Here is an 18,487-nt window from a genome sequence, read left to right as displayed (position 1 = left end):
GTTTAGTCAAGTAGGGGCTATAAATTCTCATCCAAGATCCATGACATCACTAGCACTGAGCATTTAGCTAAGTTTCCAGTACCAAGCATGGTTCCCCTCTTGTTAAGTCTTACACTCAATTAGAGAGCTGTTGATTACAGCCAAGGTATGCATGGCACTACCGTGTTCTTAGGGTTATTGTGCCGTGCTGAGCATTGCTGTGGTTCATATGTGTCACAGCCGTGTAGCTCTGCTGGCTGTTTCCCTCTTTTGGAAGTCTGAATGGCATCTGATACCATGAAAGCCAGTCCTCAAGAAGGAGGGATCCAGGCCACTTCCAGCTCATGGGGCCTTTTTTAAATGTAAGCACCAAGAGCTATATATTCCCATCACAGGACTGCTTTTAATGGGCCCCAGGGGTCTTTGTTGTTTTGTGTTTTCATGTTCGTTTAGTTCCAGGAAATCTTTCTTTGTTGATTTCTTCTTTAGCCTATTCATCGTTCAACAATGAGTTATTCAACCTCCATGAGTTTGTGTATTTACTAAAGATGTGTGCTCTGCCAATTTAAAGCTTTATTGCATTGTGGTCAGATAGGATACAAAGAATGATTTCAACCTTTCGAATTTGTAAAGATTTGTTGTGTGTCCCAGGATGTGATCTATTTTATAAAAGCTTCCAGTGCTGCTGAGAATGTGTAGTCTCTGGTGTTTGGATAGAATAGTCTGTAGATATGTAAAGTTTATTTGGTGTTTGATGCCAATTCATTCTGATTTTTGTTATTGTTGTTTTGTTTGTCTGGATGACCTGTGTATTAGAAAGTGTGGTAGTGAAATAACCTGTCATTAATGAATTTATAAGTTTCTTCAAATCAAGCAGTACATTTTTACTAAATTGGGCACCCTGAAGTTCAGGGCACATATGTTTAGTATAGTTGTGTCTTCTTAACTGTTGTTTGATTAGACTGAATCATCCCTTTTTATCTCTTCTTATCAGTTTTAGTGTATCTTGTCAGGCATCAGAGTAGCAATACTTACTTGCTTCCTGGTCCCATTAGATTTGAATTCTTTCATCCATCCTTTTACTCTAAGGCAGTGCCTATCTTCAAAGAAAAGATGTTTTTCTTGTAGACAACAGATATGGTTGGAGAATTGAGGTCCCCGATATTTACACTTATTATTGTAATGTGTGTTAGTTGTGGTCATGCGGTGTTGACTCTGGTATTGTGGCTTGTGTTCTCAGTGTACTCTGACATATGGACACGTGGACTTCTTTTGTTAGTTCTAAGTCTGACTGAGCCAAGTATTTTGGGAAAGAAGAGAGGATGTGTGGATAAGTTAAGCCAGGGTAGACCTTGGAGTAGGAGGTGGCAAGTTTGGCCAGGGGAAGGGTTGGTTGAAGCGCAGTGCGAACAGGTCCTAGTGGAAACCTAGAGGTTGGTTGAGGCACACACACAGGTGGCCAGACCAGGTTGAACCACTGCATGTGGGACTCAAGGTAGATCTGCCAAGATGGGGAGGTTAGGGGGACTCACTGGACTAGTAAGTTGATAGTTTTTACTGTTTTTCAATGAATTCCAGGACTATAAGTTTAAATACACATACCACTTTTAGAGAGTACTTAACAATGATTGGTCAGGCATATTACATATATCTCACCGGAGTCATAAAGCCCTGCTGAGCATTATGATTCCCATTTTGTGTGTGAAAATATAATCCCAAAAGGTGAAGCATCCCATTGAAGATCAGCGATGTAGTAGCAGAAGATTGAGACTCAAAGCCATGGATCTCAATAGTGAGAGCATGGGCTGCAGCTCATTTAGCACAGGCTTCTCCCAGCACACACAAATCCTTGGTTTGAGGCTCATATTTGATGCCCACCACCACATAAAATGGGGTGGTAGTTCACACCAATAATCCTCAGGAGGTAGAAACGAGAAGACCAGAAGTTCGAGATCCAACTTGAGTACATAGTTAGTCAAGGCCTTCAAAATTAGCTTGAACTGGAGACAATATCTAGAGAAAAAAAATCCAAAAGCCAACTCTAAGAACGCTGAAGGGCTTAGCAATGGTGCCCGCTGGGTTACAGCAGATTTCCCAGTGGTATCCTTGTGTGATACCAGATGACCAGAAGCAATACTCCCTAGTTAAGAAGCTGTCTGAGCTGTAAAAGGGTTCATGTTTTCACAAGCACTATCTGCATCTCGCTATAGTGTCTGCAGCTGGGAAAGTCTGTGTTGGGTGCTGTCTTTACGCCATCCATGTTTACAACCCCCTAAGATTTCTCACTGCATTTAGAATTTCATAAATTGTTAGGAGAAATGACCTGGCCCTTCCCACCTCTCAGTTGACCTCTTAGGACTTACTCGTCAACAACACTAGTGTTTTCTCTGCTCTTTAACAGTTATTCCTTGCACCAAAGGTTAAGTTAGGTCTTTGTCTAGTCTAGTGTCCTTTTCTCCTGGATTCCATAAATCCTATCTTCTTGGTTTTCAGTTTCAGAACAAATGTTCTGTCAGAGGACTCTTTTCTGGCCATGCCCTGTAATGCCCCCCCACCCCCAGACACACACACACATTGTACCTCCAAATGCCTTGCCCAGTGTGGTGGTTTGAATAAAATGGCTCCCATAGGCTCATAGGCAATGGCACTATTAGGAGGCATGGTCTTGTTGGAGTAGGTGTGACTTTGTTGGAGGAAGTGTGTCACTTGGGGGTGGATTTTGAGGTAAACAATGCTCAAGCCAGGTCTAGCGTGATATTCACTCCTGCTGCCTGTGGATCCGGATGTAGAACTCTCAGCTCCTTCTCCAGGACCACATCTGCCTGGGTGCCACTATGCCTTCCACCATGACAATCACGGACTAAACCTCTGAAACTGTAAACCAGCCCCAATTAACTGTTTTCCTTTATAAGAGTTGCCATGGACACGGTGTCTCTTCACAGCAACAGAAACCCTACCTAAAACAAGTGGTCTTGTAGTCTCTGTCTGCCTGTCATTACATGACCCTTCCTCTTGATTTCTTACTTTCTCCACATGATGGTTGAGCACTTTCATCATGTTATGAAATGCTGGGTCGTCGCACGCTTAGACCATCGTCTGCTTAAATACTTACCAAAGGGGATGAATTAAAGATGAACCCTGGCTCAGAAGAAATTAACGATATAGCCCTGAGTGGTCATCTACCTCTTGCGTATTATTTTCACTGATGTTTGCTATGAGAAAAGAGAACTTCAGGTTGTTCCACCAACAGAGTAGGAGTAAAATATACACCCTCGCCTCCATGTCCAGTGGGTTTTTAAAGCCACTATTACAGTTGGTATGATTTATGACTGTGATTCTGAGGTCTCAAGTGCAGTGGCTTAAATATCAGACAAATGCTCTCCTCTCTCACATGTTAGCACAGCAAGTACATCTTGTAATTTCCTAGATAGCAGAAAGGTAGAAAGGGGAACCAAGCCCCTGACACTTTGTGATCAGGATGTCCTACAACCCTCCTTCAAAGTGCTGATGAAGTAGACAGAAGTTTCTGTCCAGCCTGGTCCCACCATCCTTCAGTCCCAAATAAACACACAGTGGCTTATATTAGTTATAAACTGTTTGGCCAATGACTAAGGCTTCCTATTGGCTAGCTCTCTCTTAGTTTTTAAACCATTTCTATTATCTATGTATCTCCATGTGGCCTTGGCTTACCAGAGAATGCCCAGGCATCCTAGCTTTCCAGTGACTAAATGGCATCTGGCTCTGGTGACTGCTTCCCTGCCTTTCCTTTTCCCAGCATTCTCCTAGTCTTGTAGCCCCACCTATACTTCCTGCCTGGCTACTGGCCAATCAGCATTTATTAATCTACCAATAAGAGAAACATATATTCACAGCATACATCCCCCATCAATATGTAACAGCTAGTTTAGAGAATGTATGAAAGTTTAAAGTGCAGATGTTTAGCACTAAAAAAAGTAATAAGATAAAATTGAATCAGAAGTCTCTGGCTTTGTATCAGCCCCAGCAGAGAAAGGCCATTATCATCTTCATTTTACATAGGGACAAATGGAGGACCAGAGAGCTTCATTCGCTTCTTGTCAGCCTTAGTGAAATGGCACTCACTATTAATGAAGGAGAAGAACTTACATCAAAAGATGGCTACATCCCCATTTGATCGCTTATTTTGCTGGCTCAACCATGTCCACATGTTTAGATAGTCTTTACCCCATTTTCAATCACTGTAATGCCATTTAGACTTGACTTCTTACCAAGGTTTTACTGCCAAGGACAGGAAGTAAGTAGACAGGAGTGCCCAGGCTCTGTGGCTCTGTCTGGCTTCTTAGGGCTTAGCTTACCTCTTCATGGTATACTGGGCTTCTGGTAAAGATACCTTCAGGGCCAGTGTGCTCTAATATGGCAGGACCTGAGTCTCAGATACATGCAATAAAGGAAATAACAATAGCCAGGGTCTCTGGCTGCTGACCAACACTAGCAGCTCTAATGGCCACAGGTCTTTGTTAGGATAATCCTTGCTTACAGCTGTTGTCACAGTGTAATCATTAGAAGAACCCATCTCAAGAATGCCCTAATTTGGTTAAGTTACACGATCACCCTACCAACATGCCTTTTTCTACCGGTACTCAATGTCAAAAACATTTGGGGCAGAAAGTGTGGAGATGTTGACAGACAGATTGAGTAGGAAGCATGGCTAAACACTACTCCTGAACCTGGTTCCTATTGGAAAGGCCCATGAGAAACTGCTCAATATTCCTGAGTTCAAATTAACAATGATTCCCTTCTTCTGGATAAACCCAACAATCTAGGAGTTGAGGTTAATTTGCTAATTCATTCCTAGATGAACAAACAGCATGAAAATGTCTGTGTGGTGTTTTATGTTGCAGAATCATCAATGATTAAAATGTCCAGGAACAGAAGCCTGCATGGACACAAATTATTCAAGTCACAAAAGACTTTATAAAATTCAATCTGTATGAGGTGTTCCATAAATAACCTGGAACTCATCTATTTTACGCCCATGCCCTTTGGTTTCAATGGCATTCCCATTTTTCAAAAATTATATTGAGTTCTTCTATACATGCACTTTTAGAAAAGTTTCCTGTTAAAATTTACTCAATTTGTAGCACAACAGTTCTATTCCCCAAGGGTCACTATGTTCACATCTTTATGATCCTGACCAAAACATGTCCTACATGGAGATTTGTAAGCTAACTATCCTCAAAAAAACATGATGGTTTAGAATCAGACAGAATTGAAAACCAACACATAATACAATTGGCTGTTTCTTAACATTAGAATGAAACAAGAGATTCACTAAGAAAAAAAGAAAAATGAAAAGGCTACTTAAATACATTTAAAATAGAAACCAGAATTTCTTAGTAAATGATGATAAAAAACAAAACAGTTTGATACGATTTACTGAAATTAAAACCCATTCAAATTTTGGCATCACTTTAAAACAAAATCATACTTCAGCAAAAACTGTATATCACTTGATATTTGACTTCACAACATGACCTATAAGAGCATCGAAGTCAAGAGAAAAGTGTCCTACCTTCACTGGCCTCCCTAAGGAATTTACTTCAACCTTGTCAAAGCTAATATTCTTGTGGAGCACCTAGCTTATAAGCTCCCATGCCCCATCCCGAGTCCATGTCTGGCTAGACTCTAATAGGGGAAGGGATGTCAAAGGCTCAACATGGGTTTGAGCAGTTCTCCAACACCAAGCACAGCCACCAACCTCGTGAAGCCCTGCATCTGCCAACCAATTTAATTTTCCCTTGCCAGCCATTTCCCTGCGGATGTTTCTAACGAGTCCTGGGAGTCTAAACAAAGCCATTCATTTAATTTGTGAAAATCAACACCAATAAATACTCGGTTATCGGAGAATACTTTTCTGATTGGCCCATTAGATAATATCTTTCTTTTAGCAATCCCCTGTGTCCATAAGGACAGAGGTAAGACCTAGATTACCCTGAGCAGCAAGGGTTCCTTTGGTCATAACGGTGCGTCTGACACATGTAACTTGATATATGATTTTCACATGAATGTAAAGAGCATCATGTTCAACAGAAAAGCTGTCAGCTCTTCATGGGCCTCCTGAGGAATTTTCTTCAACCTCTCACACCTAAGTATTCTTTTGGAGTGCTTAGCTTACTCCAAGACTGACTTTCCACTCCAACTAGTTCTATAGTCTTCATGGTTGAAGACCTGCAAGCCTAAGCAAACTATCAGGGAGCCGAGGATGCTGATTTAAGTCGTATCAAGGGCATGGAACACATCCAAGCCATCTACTGAGTTGCTCTCCAAATCACAGAAATTAAGGACTTTTTGTTTCATTTTTGTTTTGGAGATGTGGCCTCACTATGTCACCCTAGAACTCTCTAGACCAGGCTAGCCTCAGACTCAGAGATCTGCCCGTCTCTGCCTCACGTGCACTGGAATTAAAGGCATGCACCACCACACACAGCAAAACTGAGAATTGTAAAGAACTCTGAGAGACCATATGTGTTGGACTATTATCAGACTACACCTCCTGACAGGTATGATGAGCTCCAGGCAGCACCCTGGGATGTATATGGGCAACAAAGCTTGGTCTACTAGGTTGAGTATATTAATTTCAGATGGAAATCAAATATATATATTGATAAATGCCATTAAAAAGGAGTTACTTCCTCTAGCTGAACTGAATTTACTGGAATATGTTTCTAAAAATTACATCCTAACAGGGGCTAGGAAGCTGACTCAGCAGTTAAGAGTACCTGTTGCTCTTACAGAAGGCCCAGGTTCAATTCCCAGCACCTGCATGGTGGTTCACAACTACCCGTTAACCCCATGGAATCCAACTCACGTGGTACATATGCATGCAGCCATGCCATTCACACTCATAAAGGTGCGAGCGTTGCAGCCCTGAGGGGTAGGAACCCTGGCAGTGGGGAGGTAAGGGGCACTACAGGAATACCACAAAGTCACACTGCACAAAAACTTCACACAAGAGACTTTTTGGGAGAGACACAAGAGGGTGGTGGCTGCCTCTGCTTGGGGTGAGAACCAGAAGAGAACTGAGTGGGGGGCTTACGTAGGATTTCCCGGGGGCAGGGTTTTCCAGGGTGGAGCTTTCCAGGGTGGGGCTTAGCCATACTTCAAGCCCTGAGTTTGGGCAAGCTCGGAGATGCTTTTTAAGCTCAGGGAATTGGTGAGGTTTTGAGCTCAGGGATTTGTGGGGCTTCAAAACCTGGAAGTGAGCTCAGACTTTATAATCCTACAAAAGTAAATAAATCTAAAATAAATAAATAGATAAATAGATTAAATTAAAAAAATCATATCATGCTGGGCGGTGGTGGCGCACGCCTTTAACCCGAGCGCTTGGGAGGCAGAGGCAGGTGGATCTCTGCCAGTTTGAGGCCAGCCTGGTCTACAGAGTGAGTGCCAGGATAGGCTCCAAAGCTACAGAGGGAAACCCTGTCTCTAAAAGCAAAAACAAAACAAATCATATTACAGTAAAGCTAACAATCTCAGGGAATTTTGCAGGTTCTTGATATCCTGTAAGGATGCACAGTAAGTGCCTTGCTTTCCCGGCATTCACCTCATTCACTAGCCCGATCTTCCAGTGAATGGACCCCTGCCCCGTCGTCAGTGGATAGAACTCTGTCCGAGCTTCAACACACTACAAAGTTAGTCACAGAAGTCTTCCCTCACTAAGCCTATGCAGGGAATGGATGTGACCAAAGCAGACAGTGATCCTAATGACTGAGGTGAAGATGTCCCAACTCCTTTAATTTCAACCCCACAAGGGTGGCGAGGACGGAGCTGCAGGGGTTACCCTGAGAACGGATAAGCCGACAGTCATTTGAAAGAGCCTGAGAAGAAACACAGCTGAAAGCTGCAGAGAAACTGAATCCTGGAGACACCAGTCAGCCTCGGACTCGGCTACTCCTGGAGCAGGCTGGTCCCAGGCCATCCCACTACACAAGCCTGTACAGGTCCTACCAGCGACCAACTGGGCGGCAGCATTCTAACACTGGGAGCTAAGTAGCCCTGGCTGGTCACAGCTACCTGGCTTAGAGCCACCGCTGTAGACTTCAGAGAGTACATTTCGGACAGGTACACCGGGCAGCTGCTCGTTGCTCAATTTCAAAAAACAAAACAAAACAGAACCCAGATGATCATAACAGCAACCTGCACAGCTGACTCAACCACATGACCTCGGCAGCACTCAGAGACTACTGAACAATGATTTGCTGCCCTTGGACTTGACTGAAATGTGTATACCCTGGTTCTCTGGGATCTAGTTCTGGGCAGGGAGATTTTGGAAGAGAACATTTCTAAAGACACCTCGGATGTTAAATGTAGACTCCACACGCAAGTCCAACCTGGAATTGAGCTTAGATGGATTTGTCTGAAAAAGATCTCATTCGGGCACCATTCCCAGTCAGGAGACTGGAGGCTAGAGGGAAAGCTTTACTTGTGGTTTTATCAGGCGGTTTTCATTGAATCTGATACAAACATGGATTTCAGATCAACGGTTCACTACTTTGGTGACACGATGGCTTAGTTTTATTCGGGGCTGAAGTTGTAGAACGTTGACAACCAAGCTTACTGCCAAGAGATTACTTAGAGCCTCACAAAGTTGTTCCTTGGTAAACTGGGAAAGCTGGCTGCCCCCTCTTCTTCCTCAGGGATATCTGGGAGATGGGGGTGGGGGAGGGGGCTGGGGTGGAGGGTAGGGGAGGGAGCACTGTGATGACCAGATCTGGCTAGGGGCTTCTAGAACTTTCAAACTTCTAACTTCTCCCTACAAGTGCCACAAAGTCTAACCCCAGTTCTCATTAAAATCACTTGGGTCCTCAGCACTGAGAGGCTGGCAGGTTGTTAGCCACACCTGAAGGTGGTTCAGCCGCTCCTTTAACTGGACGGGAAGTTCAAGACAGACGTAAAGGGGCGAAATGTTCCTCTTTGGGGAATGTCGGATTGGGCCCAGGAAGCAAACAACACGTGTCGAATCTTTGCTTCTACCGTATGGAGACATTCCATATCGTGTCACTAGACCAACCCACGTAAGATACACACGTGTGCCACAGCAGCCAACTGCAACATGACTTCGGTGGCTTTCGCTGGTGGGTGTCTGTTCACACCCTGCAGCCACCTTGGAGGCAAGAAGACTAGATGTGGCGCCACGGACACAGACTGAAGTCCCCTCCGTAAGAAGGAAGCGATAAGGGCCGGAGAGAGGGCTCGGGCGCTAAAATGCTGCTTGCGCAAGCAAGAGCACCTGAGGGTGCTCCCGGCACCCACATGGGAAGCTGGGCCTAGAATCCCAGTACTGGGGAGGCAGGGACCTGATGGCCCTTGGCACTCACTGGCTCATCTGCCTAATATGTGGTCCCATCAAGAGACACTGTCTCAAAGACACAAGACAGATGACTCCCAAGGAATGACACCCAGTGTTGACATCAGGTCTCCACCCACATGCATAAACAGGAGCAAATAACACACACGCACCACACACATGCACACGCACACACACACACACACACACACACACACACAGTGGTGAGGTCATGTTAGGGGCAACAATCTCCAAGGCTGGAGGACAGTTCAGTGACAGGTCAAGTGTAGGAAACAACGACAAAAACCCAAGGCAGGCTTTGAACCCTGTTCTGGCCCCAAGCCAGTGTTTCCCTTGTTACAATAAAACAACTTTGGATGAGCCGCCACTGGGGCACAGAGAAGTGAGAGCTAAGCCGTTTCCACCCCTTCCTCAGGGTATCCAGCGGCTACCCTCCTGCTTTCAGCGCTGTCATACCTGTTTTCATTGTGCTTTTCCCCTAGCTTGGTCTTGAAGTCTCTCACTAAAGAGCGGCTGTACTCTCTTCGGCACACCGGTAGGAAACACTTCTGGACACGTTTGCTCCCCACGGCACAATTCCTTATACTAGCTGAACTTGGTGTGAAATACACCTCAAGCTCCCTGAGGCTGGGAGTGAAGCCAGAGCTATGCTCCTGCTAGGGGAGCACTGGACCACTGAGCCGCACTCCGGTTTCACGAAGCTTGTTTACACCGGTACACTCCTTCGTAGATCTCGTCTGACCAGTTCCAATACCAAACTGGCACCTGTAGGAGAGTTGGAACCAGGACAACTTGGATCCACACAGTCAGGGGACCATGACAAAATACATGAAACAAGAATTTTATCACTTACAGGTCCAGAAGAAAGGAAGGGCGTCACTGTGGGCTGATGGGAAGTCTGGGCCACACGGCGCTCACACAGTGGACGGGGAGCATAGAGGTGTCCCTAAAACCATGTCTGTCCCTGTCCTTGCATCCACGGGCTTCACTCCTCGGGCTTCCCGGCTTGCAACTTGGCTAGGACGGGGCAGCACACGTGACAGGAGGAACTGTTTAATAGGGCTCTGGTGCTGCCATTAGGCCTGTCCTGGTCCACAGCTGTGGTTTGTGCTGGCTTGGGGCTGAGACGAGACACACAGGCTCCATTTCAAATCTGCATTCAGGGAGGGTATCTTCAGGGGGCCAAGCGGGCCAGGTGTGGCTGGGTTTCAAATAACTCCTGTCAGGTTTAAAAATAGATGCTGAGGCAGCAGCTATATTAAACAAATTTATGATACTCACCTAACATACAGTTTAAAGTCTCATCTTTCAAGGGACACATTTGCATTCACTTGTGTGCAGTGCATGCAAGGGTGGGCCTGCAGGGGTGGGCCTGCAGGGGTGGGCATGCAGGGTAGGCCTGCAGAGGTGAGCCTGCAGGGGTGGGCATGCAGGGGTGAGCCTGCAGGGGTGAGCCTGCAGGGGTGGGCCTGCAGGGGTGGGCATGCAGGGTAGGCCTGCAGAGGTGAGCCTGCAGGGGTGGGCATGCAGGGTAGGCCTGCAGGGGTGGGCATGCAGGGGTGAGCCTGCAGGGGTGGGCATGCAGGGGTGAGCCTGCAGGGGTGGGCATGCAGGGGTGGGCCTGCAGGGGTGAGCCTGCAGGAGTGGGCCTGCAGGGGTGAGCATGCAGGGTAGGCATGCAGGAGTGAGCATGCACAGGTGAGCCTGCAGGGGTGGGCTGCAGGGGTGAGCCTGCAGAGTGGGCTGCAGGGGTGGGCATGCAGGGGTGGGCTGCAGGGGTGGGGGCATGTAGGGGTGGGTATGCAGGGGTGAGCATGCAGGAGTGGGCTGCTGGGGTGAGCATGCAGGGGTGGGCTGCAGGGGTGGGGGCACGTAGGGGTGGGTATGCAGGGGTGAGCATGCAGGAGTGGGCTGCAGGGGTGGGCATGCAGGAGTGGGCTGCAGGGGTGGGCTGCAGGGGTGAGCCTGCAGGAGTGGGCTGCAGGGGTGGGCATGCAGGAGTGGGCTGCAGGGGTGGGCTGCAGGGGTGGAGGCATGTAGGGGTGAGCATGCAGGGGTGAGCATGCAGGGGTGGGCTGCAGGGGTGAGCATGCAGGGGTGGACGTGCAGGGGTGAGCATGCAGGGGTGAGCATGCAGGGGTGGGCTGCAGGAGTGGGGGCATGTAGGGGTAGGCATGCAGGGGTGAGCATGCAGGGGTGGGCTGCAGGGGTGAGCATGCAGGGGTGGACATGCAGGGGTGAGCCTGCAGAGGTGAGCATGCAGGGGTGGGCATGCAGGGGTGGGAATAAGAGCTTTCTGTTTGGTCACCACTTCCAAAGTTTACAGGGAGACAGGTGGTGGTCAGGAAGCCACTCAGGATGCACACATCATGGGAAATGAAGGTGTCTACTAAGTGTCTTGATTAACAATTATCCCTTGAATTCCTGTGTAGCTCGGGTTTTCTGATATTTTGCATTTGTGCATGAGAGGAAGGGAGGGGGTGGCGGAGAAAACCAAACGCATCCCTCGGAAGTGGAGCACGGGTGGCTGTGAGTTGTCTAAGGTGTGCTGGGAACCGAACTCTGGCCCTCTCCACAGGGTCTCTGCAGCCCCCGCCTCCGTTTGGCTTTACGTGGGGTGAGCACCTGTATGTCAGCTAAGAGTTTGGAAAGGTAGGATCACGGAGGGTGTGGAAGGCAGGGTCACGGAGGGTGTGGTTATGGTGCTCTTCCCAGCTTGTCAAACCCGATTCTACAGTTTCACCTCTTGTGGTTATGGGAATCAAACCCAGGACCTCACAGATATGAGGCAAACACTAGCGCTGAGCTGTATCTTGGCCCTTTAACTGTGTGCTATGCAATAATGAGCACGTGATGGCAAATGAGCTCCATGAGCAGGTGACACTTCCTCTCCGAATTCTAAATGAGGAGACAGGAACTGCCAACAACACTTTTATGTTAATTTCCAAACTTTGAGCCAATCACAAAAGTTATATGAGCACATCATAAATGACTCTAGATCTATTTGTAACTTCCAACCTGTCTGTCCCCCCTGAAAGCTTTTATGTATTCATTTGCAAACAGATGGGGCATTCTGCGATACAACCACGGTATGAGTGTCAGCAATCGGGAAGCCACCGGAAATCAGGAAAGCATTGAACGCTCAGAACACCAGTTCTGCCAACTGTGGTTTCACAGCCAAAGGTTCCAGCTCCAAATCGCACACTGGGGTTCCAATCGCTCAGGTCCCTCTTGTCTGGGACCTCTTCTCATTCCAGTGCCGTCATCCTTCAGGGCTTCCCAGGACTGGGACTTTCCTGCTGTTTTCTAGTTACACTCTGGTGTTGTGTCTTAAACAGGAAGTGTCGAGAGCCCTGGTATGTGCAGCCGACCACCCGGCTCGGGATTTCCGCGCCTCCCCGTTTGCCGTGTTTCTTCACTGTGACCATGTGGAGAAGGGTGGCTTACTTTTCTACCGCCATGCAGAGACGCTGTGACCAGAGCAACTTATAAAAGAATCATTTAATTGGAGGCTTTTAATTGGAGGCTTGCTTACAGTGTCAGGCAGGCACAGCGTGGCGCTGGAGCAGCAGCTAGGGGCTCCCATCTGACTAACCTGCAAATGGGAAGCAGAGAGAGGGAACTAACTGGGAATGGGGTGGGATTTGGAAACCTAGAAGCCCACCCCTAGTGACTCAGCACCTCCAACAAGGCCACACCTCCCAATCCTTCCACAACAAGCATTCAAATATAATCACTTATGGGGGCTGTTCTCTCTCAAACCACCACAGGGGCTGTCTGCCAGATGTTCTCATTGTAAAGTTCATCTTTATGCTTGTGAAGTTAGTAAGCAGGGATGGGGAATTTTTTAAAGATTATATCAATATCTCATTCATTAAGCTGAATTTGTCCACTTTTTATATATGTCTGAATGGACTGCTACTTTGTTCTAATGGTTTATTGTTACTGTTTAGCTTCACCTACAAACCGTTCCCACTTTTGCTCTCATCAGGGGATGGTAGATCGGTCTGTGGTCATTTCCTTTTCTGGCCCAGGATGTGTTGGGTTCAGTTTTGCTCTCTTAACCTAGCTCTGTAATCATCTATAATTCCGATTGGTGGAAGACGGTTCTAAGAGGCTCTAATTGTCACAGCCTCCAGGTAACTCAGTGAGCAGAGATACTGTGTGTGTGTGTGTGTGTGTGCGCGCGCGCGCGCGCGCGCGCGCGTGCGTGTGCGTGCAGGGCATGCATATGTAATGTACATTTGCATATATATTACTGGAAATCGTGAATTCACACTGATTCGCTTCCATCTCAACATCTCCAGGCTTATTCTAGTTTCCTCCCTCTCCACATTTGCAATACCTGGGACTGATAATGAAAAAAAAATCGCTGTTCTCCATCCATCATTAATACATTCATTCATTTCATCAAACCCCCTGCACTGGACTGGCCTTCCGCCTCTGCTACTCCCAGGCACTCCCCTGTACCAGCTTCAATCCAGCTGTAGCCCTTTGCCCCAGGCTGTCCCGGGTATGATGATGCCTTTCTGCGCCCCTGCGGGCTGATACCCCGGTGGGCCGCTCTCTGTGGGCCTCTCCCCTTGCACCAGAGTGGACTCCCCTCGCACTGGTTTGCAATCCTACCTTGTGGCCCTACTCCGTGGCTTTATTTTGGCACTGAGTTGTTGGGGAAGGAAAGAATTTTGTTTTTAAAGCAAATTTATAAAACAGATTTTGTGCTGCCTACAAGGTCCGACTCTATGGAAAGACTGAGGAGGAGGGAGGGGCTTCCTACTCCATGGCGCTGTGCTCCTTTACTCCTGGCTCTAGGCGGGAGATTAAGGGAGTGTGTGCCTTAAAGTAGATTGCAGTCTAGCAGAAGTGACTCCTTAGTGGGCGAGGGACTCAATCGTCTATGAAGGGCTTCTATCGGCCTAGCCTAGGCACAACTGCAGGGCTGTATCAGCGAGGACCTCAGCAGCAATTGCATGGTTCCTTTGAGAAAGACTGCGCACAGCCTCGGGGGCCCCATGGCCCTGTAGTGCAGGAATCCGACTCTCCACAGCCTGAGCAACTTGACCCTCAAAGATAATTCTCCTCTGCTGCATAAAAGATAACCTCGTAGGCGGCTTCATCGCTTATTTTCAGAGCTTTGAAAATAAATTTGTGCTTGCGTTTGGAACGCTATTTAAGTAGAGGGCCTGCTGCTGGTTAAAGTGGATTTAAATATTATTCATGAGTTCTGTGACAATCTGGGTGATGATTTTATCCTGGGCAGAAATTTCAAATGATTATAAAGGAAAACATGAGTTTTAAAACAGTGTGTTTACTCACAGGCTTGGAAAGTGAAAGAAGTTTGTGTAAGTGGGCTGTGAGCTACATTTTAGCAGAGCTTGGCACACGGACAGCAAGCAGAGACTGCATAGCAGGCTCGTCCTTAGTCAAACCTGTCACACAGCCTGATGGCCTCCCCACAACCCAGAGGAATTGCAACCAAGGAGTTGGGTGCCGTCACTTTTCCCAAAGGGTGGAACACCACGACTGTTTAGAAACATACATATTTTTCTAAAAGATTACGGAATTTCTTGACTTCCAAAATACAGGTCCTGATAGGTATCAGATCCCCAGTTGCTGGGTTTCTCCGCCGCTGACGTAATAAACCAAACGAAACCGAATTGATAAATCGAGATTTCATGAACAGAGCAAAGCCGCTCCGGTGTCAGTGACCCTTGGAAAGGTAGGGGAGGAATAGCACCGCAAATGTGGCTACCAGGGCTCCCATAGCCTGTAGGCGTGGTCTTGAGCAGCCCCAGGGAGGGGCTATTGACAGACTTCCTTGGGGGCGGGGTTTGGCGTGGGAGGAGGAACGTGGCCCCGAACTGGAGATCTCCAATACCCCAACCTTTGGCTATACACAGCCGGCTTCCACCTAAACAGCTGTTAGAAGGTTTGAACCCTAGTTTCTACCCTGAGTGAAATTCTAGAGGGCAGGGCACTCCCGGGAGTTCAGGAGCCCTGCCTCTCTAGGGCCCCACCCTCTCCAGGGCTCCACCCTCTCCAGGGCCCCACCCTCTCTAGTGCAGCTCTCCAGCAGCCCTAACTGGGTCGCTACCGGGGCTCAAGACTGGACAAGAGTAGGGTCCATCATAACTGGGTGTTTCTGGGCATTGAAATAAGAGAAATTTAGGAAAACAGGAACCCTCTATAAGGCCCAGCACTTGTAGTTTGTTTTATCTGGGTCACAGAAGTAAAAGTGACTTTTCAGGCCAAGCAGCCCTGAATACGGCGGGACTCAAAGGGATGGGAATGGGGAAAAACTAGGAATCCTGACAGGGCAACCTATGTCTATTAGAGTGTCTTATAAAAAAATTAGCAACCTATTAGTGAATATTTCTAGACCAAAAAAAAAAATTGGGCTGGAGAGATGGTTCAGCCGTTAAAGGTTAGGCTCACCACCAAAATTAAAACAAATACAAAGTGTAATTGCAGTAGATTAATTTTGCTTCAAGAAAGAAGAAAGTCGGACAAATCCCCCAGTGGTTTTCTAATGACTTTGGTAGAGACATGAAGCAATCTTCCTCCAAACTGCAGTGTGCATAAGAATCTCCAAGGAACCTGCCTAGAGTGCAGACTTCTGAGCTCCGTTTCTAGAGACCGATTCAAATGCCTACTGAGCATATTCTGGAGGAGCGCTGAGAGCCAGGTGAGCCCAAGGCCTGCCTAAGGGCAGGCTATGCTTCCTCTGGACAAACTCCTACAGAGATGTTACAGCAGCAAATGTCCTAATCCAAGCCTGCTCTGAACTCCTGCCACTTTAGCGCCATCTTTTGCTTACGTGTTCAGTCATACAGGCTATAGCTTCAGGGCCTGTGTTTATCACTGTCTGCGCAGAGCGGCCCACGTCCCACAGCTCCCTGCGCTTCCTGGACACCTGTGAAAAGCTCCACATTGTTTTGCTTCATTCACTTCATCGTCATCATTCAGCTTCTGGTTTTGCTATGCCCCCCCCCCCCCGGGAAGGTTTGTTTGACCTACGAGCGCTCTGCTCTCTAGCTCAGCGCATCAGCCTCAAGAGTAGAGTTGGTAAGGGTGGTGAAGGTGGGTTAAGGAAGTCCACGGATGCCCAAATAAAGGTATAATGTATTTATTTGCGGAATACTCACACAACAAAGGTAAATAGTCCCCATGGCCTTCTGCGGGGGGGGGGCGCAGGACGCTGTGATGCAGGATGCTCAAACCACCACCCAAGAGAGAGATCGAGGCGCCGAAGCCACACCCTAAGGCCGGTACCTCAAATCTACTGGTGGAACAGGTGGATTTCATTCCATCCAAATACTGATGGACGCTAATGGGAGTGTGTGTGTGTGTGTGTGTGTGTGTGTGTGTGTGGTGTGTGTTCAAGTGCCCATGTTTGTATAAGACTGTTGTGAAGAACAAACAAGCATAAACAAACAAGAATCTTTCTGAGCTCATAGCAGGGCTTAGGAAGTTAAAGGACTTTGAAGGAAAAAACTAAAAATAAAATAACCCCCCGGGGGACACCTAGAGAAATGACCTACCTTTATCAAGTGCTTCTTGTTGAGATCTGAGGCTTCAGAATAAGTAACACTTGTCTGTCCCCATCAGATTGGACACAAACCAAGGGGCAGACAGTGGCCAGCACAGCAGCCTTGTTGCTGACCCACGCTGACGGGGTGAGACCAACCTGGGTGGGGGTGATCTGGGAATAAGGCAGCAGACAGGCATCTCCGGAAGCTGAATTGGGCTTATAACCAGAACAGAGGGAGGACGCCAGTGTCTCCTTGGGAGTGGAGACTGTGCATGTGGCACGGAGGGCTGGGATTTCACAGGGCGGAGAAGGAACTCTGGGATTCGGAAGCTTGGGGAAGGGGGCGGAGCCTGACAGCCCGCGGGTGTTTTCAGTCCCCCTGTGGTTGCTAGGTCACGCATTGCATTAGCCCTTCCGACAGAGAAATGGCTCGTTTTAGTGGGTACATGCTCTTCTCTGGGACTTCCTTAGGCCACAATTTCCTGTGAGCCTTCTACCTACATGATCCAGTTGGCAGCAAAACTGGTGCTACAGTTTCCCGTGGAGGCCTGGGGCAAAGGGAAAGAAGCGCGGGTGTGTTCACGGAGTCAGCGCATGGCAGGAGTGCTCATGTTGGTCAAGCAGCATCGTTGCTCTCCAGGGTCCAGGGGCCATTAATTCATGTTTTTCATTATGCGCACAGCTCCTGGTTATTTTCCTATTTCCCCACAATAAATTTAGGAAAGTGTATTTCCTACTGGAATAGCATAAGCCTTCTTGCCACTGTAGCTGTGTGACAATCCGGTGCTGGTTACATCATCACTCCCAGCCCTCCCTCAGCCTGTCAGAGTAACGGCTTCCACAGCTCTAGCAAAGGTGCGCGCATGCCTCACTGCTAACAGCCAACTCGACTCTTATCCAGACTCCACACTTGCTAAGTGTGCGGGTCTGAATCTCACAGTATAAACAAGATGGCCTTAGGCCAACCACACCCTCAAGAGGACTCCCTAGACTGTGTCCACTCTTAGTGGGGGATTCTTCCCCCGGGGCGCTGCCCCTGGCTTCCATGTCGTCAGCACAGTGGAGGGCTGGAGTAAACGGGAGTCTTCCTTGATGTGCACGAAATGCTAACTGCTGGGGTGGGGGTGGGGTGAGAGCCCTCAGTGTTCGCACGGACTTCCTGCCTTTTGAGTGCTATATACTTGAGGCGGGACTAGGGTGTCATGGGCCTACACACTGCTCAAGCCGAGGCCTAAAACTGCTTTGTGTCTGACGTGAGAGTCAGTTGGACTCAGCGTGATTCTGGATCTTGCTGTCATTTACAGAAATGTTCTCTAGACCAAAGCCTGGAGAACAACCCTGTGGCCATTTGTGGGCAGACAGCAAGAGCACCCTGAAGGGACACAGACCATGGGGCCTACTCTAGTCACCCAGACATCCAAATGGGTCAGGCCCTGGCTCTGGACAGAGACTAAATATCCTTTTTTTTTTTTTTAAAGTTTCAACCTTCTCAAAAACAGTTATTTATGATGTATACAGTGTTCTGTCTGCATGTCAGCCTCCACACCAGAAGAGGGCACCAAATATCATTATAGACGGTTGTGAACTGCCATGTGGTTGCTGGGAATTGAACCCAGGACATCTGGAAGAAC

General features: G+C 47.8%; 1 long non-coding RNA gene across 1 annotated transcript; it reads right to left on the bottom strand.

The window, feature by feature from the left end:
- Nucleotides 1-1,519: 1,519 nt before the first annotated feature.
- Nucleotides 1,520-18,275, bottom strand: LOC110342213. The gene is made up of 5 exons (XR_002384235.2): nt 16,867-18,275; nt 12,861-12,920; nt 10,179-10,544; nt 9,782-10,090; nt 1,520-1,992 (listed from the first exon to the last, which is right to left on the bottom strand). It is a non-coding gene; the product is annotated as an uncharacterized LOC110342213 (long non-coding RNA).
- Nucleotides 18,276-18,487: the final 212 nt, after the last annotated feature.

Source organism: Mesocricetus auratus, unplaced genomic scaffold (assembly GCF_017639785.1).
Source record: "Mesocricetus auratus isolate SY011 unplaced genomic scaffold, BCM_Maur_2.0 Super-Scaffold_100010, whole genome shotgun sequence".
NCBI lineage: Eukaryota > Metazoa > Chordata > Mammalia > Rodentia > Cricetidae > Mesocricetus > Mesocricetus auratus.
This window is presented reverse-complemented; position numbering and strand designations above follow the sequence as displayed.